Here is a 17,462-nt window from a genome sequence, read left to right as displayed (position 1 = left end):
TTCCTAGACTGAATCACGAAGAACTGGAAAATCTAAACAGACTGATCAACAGTAAGGAAATTGAAACAATGATCCAAAACCTCCCCAAAAGCAAATGTCCAGGACCAGATGGCTTTACTAGTGAATTCTACCAAACATTCAAAGATAATTCAATACCTGTCCTCCTTAAATTCTTTCAAAAAATTGAAGAAGAGGCAATACTTCCTAACTCATTTTATGAGGCCAACATTACCTTGATACCAAAATCTGGTAAGGATAACACAAAAATGAAATCTACAGACTAATACCCCTGATGAATACAGATGCAAAAATCCTAAACAAAATGCTAGCAAATTGAATACATCAGTACATTTAAAAAGATTATACGTCATGATAAAGTGAGGTTCACTCCAGGGGCACAAGGATGGTTCAACATACTTAAATCAATGAAATCAATCAATGTGATATACCACATAAACAAAATAAAAGATAAAAATCACATGATTATATCAACAGATGCAGAAAAGGCATTTGACAAGATACAACATCCATTTATGATTAAAGCACTGAATAAAATGGGGATAGAAGGAAAGTACCTCAACATAATAAAGGCCATATACAACAAACTCTCAGCTAATCATACTTAAATTGTGCAAAACTGAAAGTTTTTCCTCTAAAATCAGGAACAAGACAGGGGCGCCCCCTGTCACCACTGTTATTCAACATAATATAGGAAGTCCTAGCCAGAGCAATCAGGCAAGAGAAAAAAATAAAAGGCATCCAACTTGGGAATGAAGAAGTTAAATTGTCACTTTTTGCAGAGGACATGATTCTTTATATAGAAAACCCTAAAGACTCCACCAAAAATGTATTCTGAGATAGTTGGGACTGGGACTTTCAACATGGGGGGGGGCACAATTGAACCTAGAATAACCACTGTTTTCATCTGCATTATATTCTTCCAGCAGTTTTCTTATGCAGGTATCTATGCATGTATGCATGCATTTATAGATTTATGTATGAATACAAGATTACATCCTACACTTAGCTTTGTAACCTGTTTGTCTCACTAATAACATACCTCAAAATCGACGATGAATAAACATCAGTTTATACCATAAATATAGTAGGTATACTAATGCCTAATAAAGATATAGAAAGACTAAAATGTATTGTGCCAAGTACTCTTTACGTACTGAGTCATTTAATGCTCACAGCACAATTATAAGGTAGGTATGGGGTTAATCCACCTCTCATAGATGCAAAACTGAGGGACAGGGAGAATTAAGAGACTTAGCCCAGGACTGCACAGTTAGAGAGAAAGACAGCTTAGCTTTGTACCCAACACCTCACGCTCCAGAACCTGGGAGCCTATCAAAGATTTGTTGTTGTTAAGTGCAGAAGCAGTCTGCACAAATATGCATATTTTAGAGGTCATTCAGCATGTTAATACATTCATTCAAATTAGCTGGCCCAAACATGACTTGTGACCATGGTTGGTGACAGCACATTCATTGCAATCATGGGGACAGAAGCGATAATGCAGTAGGATTATGTTTTAGTTGCAAGTGAAGAATTTTAACGGAATGCTGAAATGTTTTCTGGAACATTGTCTTTGGAAAGAGAGAGAGAGAGAGGGAGGGAGGTAAGGAGGGAGGGATGGAGGGAGAGGGAGAGGGAGAGAGAGAGAGAGAGAGAGAGAGAGAGAGAGAGAGATCCTGAGGCTGAAGGGGTATGAGGGTTCCAAGGAGGGTTTTTAAACATCTTCAATGCCTTGACACTTGAGCAAGTTTAGAAATTAATGTAAAAGCCATCTCTTCTTAGACTTAATCCTTGAATTTCCCCCCGTATATTCATTTCCCTACTTACCCTCTTATTTCTACTCTAGAGTTAACGAGATACATTTAATGGAATACTATGGGTTTTAAACTCAATGCATATTTAGTTATTAGTGAATAGGAGAATGAGTGCTTGTATGTCAGAGAGATGCTAGTAATTCTAGGCTTTTTGCCTCTCAGGGAAGCAGCAGATAGCTGAAATCCTGACATGATGTGGCTGGATAATGCATATCTGAGGAGCCCTTCCCCAGGGATGTGGAACGAGTCCTGAATTTTCCTATAAATATATGAACATATGGAGCAGTCCAGGAGCAGCAGCTGGGCAAACATCACCCCTTGCTGCCCTGGTGCCATCTCTCATTGAGCTCACCAGGTCAGTCAGACATACTTGTCTTCCCAGTGTGGGAACTGGATTAGAATCTGCTCAGAAGCATGATATGGAGCAGCGCTTAAGGGCGTCTGAGTCACCCAAGAAAGTAGAGAACCGCTATCCACAAACCTTTGAACTCAAGACAAGTCAGAGAGACATTTGCTCCCTTTGTCTGAATGCTTGTATTCTCATTATGAGAAAACAATGAGAAATGGTTTTTAACTTCTAAAACTTCCACCAGTGAGAAAAAAGATGATGTCCAATTGAATTTCTTGGGATAGGCTAACGGCATAGCATACAGTGCTAATTTTTCCTTATTTTAATAAGTTTATTCTTCTCATAAAATAGACCAACCCTAGTGTTACTTGTCAGGTGGTTCTTATGATGCCTTTTCTGCAAGTGAAGATATAGGGACCCAGGGACTTCTATCTTGTGGCTCTGCCATTCCCTTGAGCCTTTGAGTTCTGTGATCAATTTTCTGCTGGCAGAAACTGAAGGAATGAAGTATTGCTTGGAAGCTTTTAAAGGTCAGGTGCAGAAGTGGCAAACATTACTTCTGTCCACATTCCATTGGATAGAACTCCAGTACTCAGTGTTTCAGTTTGGGTTCCCTCAAAAGCTGAACTTGGGTGTTGGTAGTTTATCTAGGAAGTGATCCAGGAAGCAACAGTGAGGTAGGAGCCAGAATGATATAAAGAAAAAATTAAAGCCAATATAATGGTGCACCATTGATATTATTGCTGTATGTAGGTAACAGGGACTAGGGTTAGCTGAGACCTCTGAGAAGCATACAAAATATTTCCCAGAATTGTCTGCCTCAAAACTGGGAGGCAGGAAGGTTTATTCATCACTCTGTGTTCTTCTGTTGGTTAAGTGTTGCTTCGGGGGCATGAATTCCCCTGCAATTTGAGAATGTGCTATGTGGCAGTTATCAAGCCTGCTTGATGTTAATAGGAAGAATCTAAAGCAGGTAAGTGAACAAAGGGGGCCTCCTTGAGGTAGGACACTGGTGTGAGTTCACAGGGAACTATCCACACCAGCTGTGGATGTGTGGCAAGGAGATGTAATAGGAAGCAATAAAACTGTTTGCTACAGAGGAACCAAGATGGCACAGTAGGTAAACACTGTGTTTACCTTCTCTTACAACCACATCAAAATTACAACTAATCTACAAAACAACCATTATTGAGAATTACCTAAAATCTAGCTAAACTGAAGCCTTTTGATTAAAGAAGCCACCTCAAGACCAGACTGGTAAGAAGGTCGGAGATGCAGAACTGGCTTGTCCCACACCCATGTGTGACCATTAAAAATTGGGAGGGATATTTCAGCCGACTGAGGGTGGCTACACTCACAGGCGCTCCTCTTAAAGAGACCACACAAGGACTTACCCACCAATGGAATCTCTCGCTCTGAGCTCCAGCGCTGGGGCAGCAGCTGGACATATGGTGGGTGTGGGGACAGTTCCAGGAGTACGGTTTCCAGGCTCTTGGCCTCACATAGAAAGGTGCTGGCTCAGGTAGTAAATGGCCATCAACTGTGATTGGATGGCCATCAGCTGTGGCTAGTTGGCCGTCAGCTGTAACCAGTGAGCCACTGGCCACTAATATAACTGCTGTGGCTACGCTAGCAAAAAATGGGGGCTAGCAAGAAGATGGTGGCTGAGCTATCAAGAGTGGATTGCAGCTAGCACAGTGGAGTGTGGGTTACAGATTGCAGAGAAGTGGACAGCAGGTTGCAGATAGTGTGGCTCCTGTTTCCTGTGTCTCCAAACCAGCCTTCCGCGAGAATATAGTGGTGTGACTCCCCTACGTATGGCTCCGTGGGTGTTCCTTTTTGGCCTAGCCATATCCTGAGTTCTTATGTGGGGAGTGGGAGCAGAGACCCCGCAGGAGACCCCGCACAACAGTGGGGAACTCAGTTGTCTGGCTTGGGACAGGGGCTGGAGAAGTAGCCTTCTCCTGGACAGGGGAGCTGGCAGAGGCCATTTTTTCTTTGTTGAGCCCACCCCCTTCTCAGCGCATGAATACAGGCGGCTACCATATCTGAATCTCTGCAGTTTGCCATGCATTTGCGCTTTGAGAACTCGCCACTCCTGAGCACACCCAGGCCACTTCCAGTGGCTTTTTCATGCAGACTGCCCACTTTGCCTCGAGCTGCAGGCTTTTCTAGACTCTCAAAGGCTTGTGGAACCCAGACAAGCAGCATCTGACTTGAGCGTGTCCTGTGCCTCTGGCTGAGCAGCCCTAAGCCAGCATTAGCAGCAACTGGCCTTGGTTCATGGCTTGGCCTCTTAAGGCACTTCCAAGCACAGCATAGGCAGCAGCTGTCTGAGGATTTCTTTCTGGCTCCCACTGGGTGGTCCCGGAGGAGGGGGGGCCCGGGCTGTGACTGAAGTAGACCTAGAGTGGATCCCCTCCAAGGAGATCCTGGGACTGGCGCCCACAGTAGCCAGCTTCAAAACGAACTGGAGCCATAGGGTCAGCCCCTACACAGCAACTCTTCCACTGTAGTCAAGGCCTGTCCTCACAACCAGTAAGCCCAAGGGTCAGTCCCTCACATTGATACGCAGTTATCAACCAAGGCACACCTACAAGAGGAGGGCACACACAACCCACACAAGGGACACACTTGGAGTACGTTGCTCGGGTGACCAATAAGACTGTGCCACTGAACCCCACAGCACACCTACAACATAAGGCCATTCTATTAAGACCGGAAGACATAGCAGCTCTACCTAATACATAGAAACAAACACAGGGAGGCAGCTGAAATGGGGTGACAAAGAAATGTCCGAAACAAAAGAACAGAACAAAGCTCCAGAAAAAGAACTAAGAGAAATGCAGATAAGCAATCTATCAGATGCAGAGTTCCAAACACTGGTTATAAGAATGCTCAATGATCTCAGGGAGAACTTCAACAGAGAGATAGGAAGCATAAAAATGGAGATGAAAACCGTAAAAAAGAATGAGTCAGAAATAAAGGACACAGTAATGGAAATGAAGAACATATTATAGGGAATCAACAGTAGATTAGATGAAGCAGAGGATCCAACAAGCGATGTAGCAGATAAGGTAGTAGAAAACACCCAACGGAACAGTAAAAAAGAAAAAGGAATCCAAAAAAAATGAGGAGTTTAAGGGGCCTCCTGGACAATGTCGAGTGTACCAACATTCACATTATAGGAGTACCAGAAGGAGAAGAGAGAAAGCAAGGAATTGAAAACCTATTTGAAAAAATAATGACAGAAAACTTCCTTAGCCTGGTGAAGGAAATAGATATTTAAGCCCAGGAATCACAGAGAGTCCCAAACAAAATGAACCCAAAGAGCCTAACACTGAGACACATCATAATTAAAATGCCAAAGGTCAAATACAAAGAGTGAATCTTAAAAGCAGAAAGAGAAAAGCAGTTAGTTACCTACAAGGGAGACCCCACACGACTGTGAGCTGATTTCTCAACAGAAATGTTGCTGGCAAGAAGGGATTGGCAGGAAATATTCAAAGTGATGAAAAGCTATGACATACAACCAAGATTGCTCTACTCAGCAAATCTGTCATTTAGAATTGAAGGACAGATAAAGAGCTTCCCAAACAAGAAAAAAGCTGAAGGAGTTCATCACCACCAAACCAGTATTGCAAGGAATCTTAGAGGGACTTCTTTAAGATAGGAGGGGGGTTAAGTATGGGTGAAAGGGGAAGGGATTAAGAAGTACAAATTGGTTGTTGTACAGTCGTCACGGGGATGTAGGGTATAGCATAAGGAATATATTCAATAATATTGTAATAACTAGGTATGGTGCCAGATAGGTACTAGATGTATCAGGGTGATAGTTGAGAATGGGAATGGGGGCAGGGTGAAAAAGGTGAAGGTATTAAGAAATACAAATTGGTAGTTCACACAGTATGGAAATATAATCAACAATGTTGTAAAGATCATGCAAGGTGCCAGATGGGCACTGAACTTATCAGAGGGATCACATCATAGACTGTGTAAATGCCTGACCAATGCCCTATACACCTGAAGGTGAAGTAGAATAATATTGAATGTCAACTATAACTAAATATATATGTATATATAGTCACAGGATGTGGACTACAACATAGCGAGGATAGTCAATGGTATTGTAACAGCTATACAAGATTTCAGAGGGTTTGTAGCTTGGGGGGTGGGTTATCTCTTTATGAGGGGTTTAAATGTCTAACTACTGCATTGCTCTGTACACCTGAAACTATTTTTTTTTAAAAAAATGGGGAGAAAAGACAGAGAAAGGAATTAAAAAAAATTGTTTGCTACACATAGCCTTCGCTTACTTAGAAAGGAAGCTAAGCAATGTACTATAACTAAGTGCTGTAAATGAAAAGAAAACTGGAAATAATCAAAATTTTCATAAAGAAGGGGAACATTTAAATAAATTATGAAACATGTTAGTTACTGTAAAGTTCTCTAAAACACATTTTAAAGGGAAAAGAGTGAATTACAGAATAAGTTAAATAATGTTATCTTAGATTTCAGGAGTGAGCTCTGGACTGGAGGAGTCATAATTATAAGGATTTCATGAACTAATTGGAACCATTTATCAAATAAGGGAAGATAAAAAAAATTGGTGAGGTATAAGAATTAAACCCTGGGCCCTCCAGTCAGGGAATATATATATTTGATAGATAGATGATAGATAGATAGATAGATAGATAGATAGATAGATAGATAGATAGATAGATAGACAGACTGATAGACAGACAGAAAGCACTTTTGAACTGCCTCTTATTTTATCCCTCTTTTGTTTTTTATTTCAAGCAATGCTACGTTGAATATCCTCTTACCAGCCTAATTTCTACATGTGAGAAAATTTCCCTATATTACGTGCTTACGTATATATTCCTGGGACTTGATTTCAATAATTTAAACTTTCTCAGAAAGTGTAGGAGAATTCTCATTTCTTCACCCCACCTCTATACCTGGTGTCATCAGAGTATTAAAATTAATTTCTTAATGATAAATGTGTTTCCATTTCCTTGAATTTATTGAAACTCTCTCTCTCTCTCTCTCTCTCTCTCTCTCTCTCTCTCTCTCTCTCTCTCTCTCTCTCTCTCCCTCATACACATATACATATACATATACACATGGAGCCAGTTCTAAACTTTTTCTTCAGTGAATTTTTTTTCCATTTTATTGGGTTATTTATATAGTTAATTTTTGTCAGATGATAGGTGGTAAAAGGTCATTTAGATGCTTTTATTTGTATTTCTCAAATTATTACTGAGTTAGAACTTTTTCTTGTGATTATTGACCATCTACATTTCTTTGTCTGTGCACTGTTTACAAATTTTGTCCATTTTGCTATTTTAAGGGCTCTCAAGACATCAAAGCTAATAGCCTTCACTGATACATAGATTCCTTATTTCAATAGATATTTATTGGGTTTTATTATTTGCCAGATATTTCTGCTAAAATTCATGTATCAGATCTTTTTTTCTGAAATCTAGATACTTATATTTACTGAAAATATCCCCTTGTGGAAAGAAAAGTATTAGAACTCATCCATCCAGGCATGAATGAAGGGAGAACACACACAGTTCAAAAATGTTTATTCCCAAGCCCTGCATGACCACAAAGTAGAAAGCATGCAGTGTGTTATATGAGCAGAGCACTGGCTTAGGATTAGTCTCTCTGAGATCTGTACACTTATGGCAAGATTTATAAGAATTACATAATGTTTCTGAGTTTTCTTTTTCTCATTTGTAAAATGGGAATAATTACATTTATATCAGACAATTATTGTGAGGAGCAAAAAATCAAAATATTTCAAGTGTCATACATAGCATATGGTACATTTGGAACTCAACAGATATTAGTTCCCCTCCTTTCTCACACCCATCCTTCATTTAAAGGAGATTTTTTTGACATAATGGAAATAGCATGATTACATGATAAACATGTGGAAATGTTAAATAGAAGGGAAATGAACAAGTTTTCGTTATGCATTAACTTCAATGTCATTTCTAGGTATTGCAGTGATTTAGATGACGATTTAGTAAGAAGGAAAACAAGCACTGGACTGGTTCCATAGGGTCTGTAAAAGAAAACCGTCACTCCATTTCATTTTATTTCATATACTTTCCCATTCCACTTTTTTATTCTGTTATTTTCTCAAAAATAATATGTGTAATATAACCCATGAAAAAGAAAGAAGAGCCTTTGCAGAAGAACTTGCACTAGAACATTGGGGGCCAGGCACACCATAGGGCCATGGGTAAGTCATTTCAACTATGCTGGCCATTTTTTGGATAACGCCTTTCAGATAGATTGCATCTGCGAAAACACATGTAAAATGTCACATAACTAAATACACACACTCACACACAGACGAATGCATGTAAAATGGTGAAACCTGAATAAGGTCAATGAATTATATCAACATCAAATTTTGTTTGGGATATTGTACTGTAGTTACACCAGTCACCACGGAGGGAAAATGGGTAAAGGTCATAAGATATCTCTCTCTATTGTTTCTTACAACTATATGTAAATCTACAATTGTCTAAAAAAAGTTTTTTTAAAAGTTATGGTTGTTTCTGTCTACAGAACTAAGAAAACTCACTCAATTGAACCCTTGCTATGTGCCAGGTCCTAGGAACGTGGATTTACATAAATTACCTCTATGACAAAAATGCTTCCTGGTTTGCTCTCCACAGAAAGGTTGCCTGTTGACCTGGCATCACATCTAATGTAACATTCGTCCATAAATTTTTATTTTTAAACAATGGTATTATGAATACTTACACTAAAGTAAGCCAGAATAGGTTTAGTAGTAGACATTGTTTACTTGTATTAGTTTCCTAGTGCTGCTGTAACAAATAATCACAAACTTGAAGGCTTAAAACAATACACATTGGATGAGGGAGAAGGCGAGGGGATTAGAAAATACAAATTGGTAACCACAAGATTGCCACAGGGATGCGAAAGACAGTTTGGGGAATATCATCAACAACGTTGTAAAGATTTTTGTAGGGTATCTGATGGAAACTTGTCTTATTAGGGAGAACACCTCAAGGATGATGTAGATGCCTAACCACTGCAGTATACACCTGAAGCTGAAGCTGAATAATAATGAATGTCAACTATAATTTTATACATATTATATATATGTGTGTATATACATATATGCATGTATATAAATACATATATATATACACACACACATATATATATGTATATATATATATTACACACACACATATATATATATATATATATATATATATATATATATATATATATATATATATATATAAACAGGATATGGAGTACAGCATAGGGAATAGAGTCAATGGAATGTCAGAGGGGTAGTAGATTGGGAGAGGGGGTTTATCACTTTGTGAGGGGTGTAAATGTCTATTACATTGTTTTGTACACCTGAAACTAAAACAAAAAACAAAAACAAAAAACCCACATTTATTCTTACAACTGTAGAAATCAACAATTCAAAATCAGTTTTACTAGCTTGAAATCAAGGTTACTGATTGGCAGGCCTGTGCTCCCTCTGGAGGCTCTAGGGGAGAATCAATTTCCTTGCCTTTTCCAGCTTTCTACTTTGCATTCCTTGACTCATGGCTCCTTCCTCCATCTTCAAAGCTAGCACCATCTTGATTCAGTTGTCACATTGCCTTTTTTTTTTTTTTAAAGATTTTATTGGGGAAGGGGAATAGGACTTTATTGGGGAACAGTGTGTACTTGCGGAACTTTTACAAGTCAAGTTGTTGTTCTTTCAATCTTAGTTGTGGAGGGAGCAGATCAGCTCCAGATCCAGTTGCCATTGTTAGTTGCAGGGGTGCAGCTCACCATCCCTCGCAGGAGTCGAACCAGCAACTTTGTGGTTGAGAGGACACTCTCCAACCAACTGAGCCATCTGGCTACCCGGGAGCTGAGCGGCAGCTCATTGACTTCATTCTAGTTGCAGAGGGTGCAGCTCGCTGGTCCATGTGGGAATTGAACTGGCAGCCCTGTTGCCCAGAGCTCATGCTCTAACCAACTGAGCCACCCCTCTGCCCCTCAAATTGCCTTTTTATGTAGGAAAATCTCCCTCTGTTTTCCTCGTATATGGACATTTGTAATTTTATTTTTGGCCCACCTGGATAATTCAGGATATTCACCCTATCTCTAAATTCTTACCTTAATCACATTTGCAAAGTCTCTTTCTTAATTCAACATAATTAACATATCCCTTTCAAGGATAATATGCAGGGTACTCACTGTGAAAATGAAATAAACTCATGTAGGAGCAGCTGGAGAGCTAGCTCCTTTTTGTCTTGAGTGGCAGTGAAAAAAAATTGATTCTGCTGCCTCTGTTGGCTATATATTATTAGCCAGTCATGCCATTACCCATCCCAAAGACATCCAACATGTGACAGTGCCAGACCACCAGACAATAAGATCAGAGGAAAACATTATTGGGGAAGTGCATGTGAAATGTGTTTGGGAAATAAAGGCTGAGCTGTCCTGCTGTGAATCATGAACATTCTTGCTACAGTAGTTTTGTCATTTGTTATTCAGGGTAATCTACAACTATATGTATTTTACTGTTTGGAATGATTTGTTAATTTTTCAATAAGAAACAAAAGTGCTTATTGAATGGAAAATTAAGTAACAAATTTCATTTTCTTAAAAAGATTGATGATAAACATGTAACTGGCACAAATGTTTACTGACATTTACTCTGTAACCAGGGACTATAGTGATGTGATTGACTTCATGGAAACCAAAATCTGCAAACCTGCTGCAGACACATTTGCATCTGTTATACTTCAGAGGTAACAGTTATTTTAAGAAGAATGTGTCAGTTTAATACAGATGCAGAAGTTTTGTTGACTTCTCATTCTATTAACAAAACTTCTAATTTAAGTCAAATTATTTTTCTTCTAATTTAATTATACCAATTTGAATTCCATGTTTTTGTGTGCATGTTCAAAAATAGGAGTGATAGCTGTTACTGTGTTGGCTCCATTAGCAAAAGAACTTAGCAAACAATTACTGATGATAGTCTAAGTATAAGCAGATGATTAAAATAGAAAATCAGTTAATACCAACAGAGATTTGATATTATTTTCATGAGATTCATGGAAAAAAAAAATAATAAATACTTTTGGAAGTTAATACTGATGAAAGGGAAACATTCAGCTGTGTTACAAAGGGCGTTATAAATTCACCTGAAAAATTCAACATTGAAAATAAAACTATTTTTCAGTCATCAAAATGGCGGCATGAGGTGAGTCTCTATAAAGCTCCCCTGGAATTTACAATTAATTGAACAACAATAACTCCACAAAGGACTCCCTGCACAGCAGACAAGCAAGACGAAGAGGCCCACTACTGAATTCACCTAAAGGTGTGAGAATCACGCCAGCAGGGGTGGAAAGAAGGCAGAAGTGCAGAGACAGAGCCGCGCAGGCACAGGACGCAGACCTAGCTCAGTGCTCCGAGAGCACTGCATCCCAGGAGCTGAGGAAGAGGGAAGAACTCGGACTACTAGGACTCTGTTTATGGCCCACAGGGCAGAGGGGGCAGCATGTATCACGACTGAAACCAATGCTCACGGCAGAGACCACAAAGAAAAGACTGAGGGAAGAAGATTGAAAACGGTGGTTTAAGCCCTCACTGCCAAACAGAGAACAGAAGCCTTAGGCACTGAGACTAGCCGTCCCCTCCCTACACTCCCAGAGCTTGCCCTATCCCACCTACTCAGTGCTAGAAGCAGAACACTAGCAGTGTCAGATCAAAAGAACAGAATATTTGCTGTTCTGAGAACTGTGGACTGCAGACACAGATTTGCAGCACAACTAGTTCCGCCAAAAGGGAAGCAGCTGTGGAAGCACAGCCCGCTGTGCTGGTGGTCGCTGCCATTGCTCTGGGCCACCTTCCACAACTCACCCTGCCCCTGGCCCCAGCTATCTGGGCGGATCCCTGCAGAACTAAACAGAACTGCTGAAACATACGGGCTCTGACTCTGGTGCAGGAAGAGCTTTGGAGCTTCACAAGCTCTGCACATACCCAAACGGACATTGCGCCCTGTGACCCAGGTGAACTATTAACAGAGGAGAAGCCCATCTCCCAGGGAATCCACAATTGAGTGACAAGCTGGAGTAGTGCAGAGAAAACATAGCATTACTGTGTGAGAGAGAAAAACAAGGCTGCGGTCAGAGAAAAAATACAACATTCTACCAAGAAGTACTGGAAAACAAAAGAAAGACCTCTTCCTATCAACCTGTTGCAGAAGCCACTCCTGTAGATGTCTAGGAAGATAAATAATAAATCAGTAATTACCATGAATAACCAAGGCAACAAGACAGCTCAGAAAGAAAGTGAAAAGTCTCCAGAAAAGGAATTTAAAGATACGAAAATATGTGACTTAAATGACAGAGAATTCAAGATTGCAGTTCTGAAACAACTCAATGAGATGCAAGAAAACACAGAAAGAGAGTTTAATGAACTCAGAAACACAATCAAAGAACAACATGAGCATTTTATGAAAGAGATTGAAAATTTAAAAACAAAGCAAATAGAATTTCTGGAGATTAAGAACTCAATAGAAGAAATTAAGAATGAAATAACCAGCTTAGGTAGTAGAGTTGACCAGATGTAGGAAAGAATCAGTGACATCGAAAATAGAAACCTGGAAATTACACGGATGGAAGAAGAAAGAGACTTGAGACTTAAAAGAAATGAAAGAACTCTATAAGAACTTTCTGACTCTATCAGAAGAAGCAATATAAGAATAATGAGCATACCAGAAGGGGAAGAAAGACAGAAGGGAACAGAGAATATATTCAAAAAATTGTCGATGAGAACTTCCCAAATTTGCGGACAGAACTGGGTCCTCGAATCCAAGAAGCAAATAAAACACCTAAATACCTCAATCCCAACAGGCCTTCTCCAAGGCACATTTTATTGAAGCTGTCTAAAATCAATGACAAAGAAAGAATCCTCAAGGCAGCCAAAGAAAAGAAGACAGTAACCTACAAAGGAAAGCCCATTAGATTATCATCAGATTTTTCAGCAGAAACTCTACAAGCCAAGAGGGAGTGGAACCAAACATTCAAACTATAGAAAGAGAGAAATTATGAGCCAAGAATAATATATACAGCAAAGATATCCCTTAGATATGAAGGAGGAATAAAGACTTTTCCAGACATACAGAAGCTGAGAGAATTTTCTAATACACGACCTGCACTACAAGAAATACTAAAGGAGGCTATTCGACCACCATCAACAGGGACAATTTGTGGCAACCAAAACATAAAAATGGGGAGAGTAAAGGACTGAACTGGAATATGGCAATGAAGAAAGTAAGCGTGCTGAGGAAAATGGAATACTCTAAATATCAAATTTTCTTTTACATAAACTTAAGGATAACCACTCAAAAAAAAATTGAGTACTGAAATATATACTGTAATAAAAGAAGAAACAGAGGGAACCATCATAGAATACCATAACACAGAAATAATAGACAACAACAAAAAGGCAAAGAAACAATGGAGACACAGCCTTACCAGAAAACTAAATATAGAATGACAGGAAATACTCACGTATCAATAATCACTCTAAATGTAAATGGACTGAACTCACCAATAAAAAGGCACAGAGCAGCAGATAGGATCAAAAAACTAAAAGCAACCATAAGCTGTCTCCAAGAGACAAATTTCAGCTACAAGGACAAGCACGGACTCAAAGTGAAAGGGTGGAAATTGACACTCCAAGCAAATGGTACCCAGAGAAAATCAGGTGTAGCCAGAATGATATCAAGTGAAACAGACTTCAGGGTAAAAAAGATAATAAGAGACAAAGATGGACATTTCATAATGGTAAAGAGGACTATACAACAAGAAGACATAACAGTCATCAATATTTATGCCCCCAATCAGGGAGCACCAAAATATACCAAGCAACTACTAACAGAACTAAAGGGAGAAATTGACCAACACAATTATACTAGGGGACTTAAATACATCATTGACAGCTATGGATAAATCATCCAAACAGAAAATAAATAACGAAATAGCAGCCGTAAATGACACATTAGATGAAATGGACATAATTGACATATATAGAGCACTTCATCCTAAAACATCAGACTATACATTCTTTTCTAGTGTACATGGAACATTCTCAAGGATAGACCATATATTGGGACATAAACTCAGACTCAGCAAATTTAAGAAGATTGAAATCATACCAAGTATATTTTCTGATCACAAGGCTTTGAAATTGGATATCAACTGTGAAAAGGAAGCAGGAAAAAACACAAATACATGGAGATTAAACAACATACTTTTAAAGAACGACTGGGTCAAAGAAGAAATTACAGGAGAGATCAAAAGATACATAGAAACAAACGACAATAAAAATACATCCTACCAAAAGTTTTGGGATGCAGCGAAAGCAGTTTTAAGAGGGAAATTTATATCATTACAGGCCTATCTCAAAACAAGAAAAATCCCAAGTAAATAACTTCATGTTACACCTTAAACAAGCAGAAAAAGAAGAACAAGTGATACCCAAGGTCAGCAGAAGAAAGGAAATAACAAAAATCAGAGCAGAACTAAATGAAATAGAGAACAAAAAGACAATAGAAAACATTATTTAACAAAATCTGATTAACAAAAACAGAAATAAAAAGGAGAAGTTATCACGGACATCACTGAAATACAAAGGATCATGCAAGACTACTATGAAGGACTATATGCCACCAAATTCCATAACGTAGAAGAAATGGACAAGTTCTTAAAAACATATAGCCTTCCAAGGCTGAACCATGAAGAACTGGAAAATATAAACAGACCGATCACCAGTAACAAAATTGAATCAGTCATCCAAAACCTTCCCAAAAGCAAAAGTCCGGGACTAGACGGCTTCACTAGTGAATTCTACCAAACCTTCAAAGAGGATCTAATATCAATACGCCTCAAACTCTTCCAAAAAATTGAAATGTACTCCCTAACTCATTTTATGAGACCAACATTACCTGATACCAAAACCTGGTAATGACAGCACAAAAAAAGAAAACTACGGACCTATATCTCTGATGAATACTGATGCTAAAATCCTAAACAAAATTTCAGCAAATCGAATACAACAATGCATTAAAAAGATTATTCATCATGACCAAGTGGGGTTCATCCCCGGGTCACAAGGATGGTTCAACATCGGCAAATCCATCAATGTGATACATCACATAAACAAAATAAAGGACAGAAATCATGATTATATCAATTGATGCAGAAAAAGCATTTGACGAGAAACAACATCCATTTATGATGAAAACACTTAATAAAATAGGTATAGAAGGAAAATACCTTAACATAATAAAGGCCATCTATGACAAGCCCTCAGCTAATCTCATAATTAATGGTGAAAAACTGAAGCCCTTTGCTCTACGTTCAGGAACACGGCAAGGTTGTCCCCTATCACCTCTCCTTTTCAACATAGTGTTGGAAGTCCTCGCCAGAGCTATCAGGCAAGAGAAAGAAATAAAAGGCATCCAAATTGGGAATGAAGAAGTTAAATTGTCACTCTTTGCAGATGACATGATGCTATATATAGAAAACCCTAAAGACTCCACCAAAAAGCTGTTAGAAACAATCAACGAATACAGTAAAGTTGCTGGCTACAAAATCAGCATAAAAGTCCATTGCATTCCTATATACGAACAATGAAATCTCAGAAAAAGAAATACAAAAAACAATTCCCTTTGCAATTCCAGCAAAAAGAGTAAAATTCCTAGGAAAAAACTTAACCAATGATGTGAAAGATTTATATGCTGAAAACTTAAGACATTTTTGAGAGAAATTGAAGAAGACACAAAGAAATGGAAAGACATTCCATGCTCATGGATTGGAAGAATCAACATAGTTAAAATGGCCATATTACCCAAAGCAATATACAGATTTAATGCAATGCCCATCAAAATCCCAATGGCATTTTTTAAAGTAATAGAACAAAAAATCATCAGATTTTTTTGGAACCACAAAAGACCCCGAATAGCCAAAACAATCTTAAGAAAAAACAACAATGCTGGAGGTATCACACTGCCTGACTTTAGCTTGTACTACAGGACTACAATAATCAAAACAGCATGTTATTGGCAGAAAAACAGACACATAGACCAATGGAATAGAATTGAGAACCCAGAAATAAAACCACATAAATATGGACAGATAATTTTTGACAAAAAAATCCCAAAAACATACAATGGAGGAAAGACAGCCTCTTCAATAAATGGTGCTGGGAGAATTGGATAGCCACGTGGAAAAGAATGAAACTGGAGTGCTATCTGTCACCATGTACCAAAATTAATTGAAAATGGATCAAAGAGTTAAGCGTAAGACCTGACACAATAAACTGCATAGAAGAAAACATAGGTACTAAACTTATGGACCTTGGGTTCAAAGAGCATTTTATGAATTTGACTCCAAAGGCAATGGAAGTAAAAGCTAAAATAAATGAATGGGACTTATGAACTTAAAAGCTTCTGTGCAGAAAAGAAACCATCGACAAAATAAAGAGACAACCAACTGAATGGGAGAAGATTTTTGCAAACAGTACCTCTGATAAGGGGCTAATATCCAACATACACAAGGAACTCATGAAACTCTACTACAAAAAACAAACAACCCAATTGAAAAATGGGCAGAGGACCTGAAGAGACATTTCTCCAAAGAGGGCATTCAAATTGCAAACAGACATAAGAAGAAATGCTCAACATCACTAATCATTAGAGAAATGCAAATAAAAACCACAATGAGATATCACCTCACCCCATTCAGAATGGCAATCATCAACAAGACAAATAGTAACAAGTGTTGGAGAGGTTGTGGAGAAAAAGGAACCCTGATACACTGTTGGTGGGAATGCAGACTGGTGCAGCCATTATGGAAAGCAGTGTGTAGTTTCCTCAAAAAGTTATGAGTAGAATTACCATATGACCCAGCAATACCTCTCCTGGGTATCTACCAAAAAAATCTAAAAACATTTATCCATAAAGACACGTGTGCTCCCATGTACATTGCAGCTTTGTTTACGGTGGTCAATACATGGAAACAAGCAAAATGTCCTCCGATAGATGAATGGCTAAAGAAGTTGTGGTATATACACACAATGTAATAGTATTCGGCGGTATGAAAAGATGATATAGGAACATTTGTGACAACATGAATGGATCTTGATAGTATAATGCTAAGTGAAATAAGTCAGACAGAAAAAGCAGAGAGCCATATGATTTA

Source organism: Rhinolophus hipposideros (genome assembly GCF_964194185.1).
Source record: "Rhinolophus hipposideros genome assembly, chromosome: X".
In the NCBI taxonomy this organism is placed as follows: Eukaryota; Metazoa; Chordata; class Mammalia; order Chiroptera; family Rhinolophidae; genus Rhinolophus; species Rhinolophus hipposideros.
Note: the sequence above shows the minus strand (reverse complement) of the source record.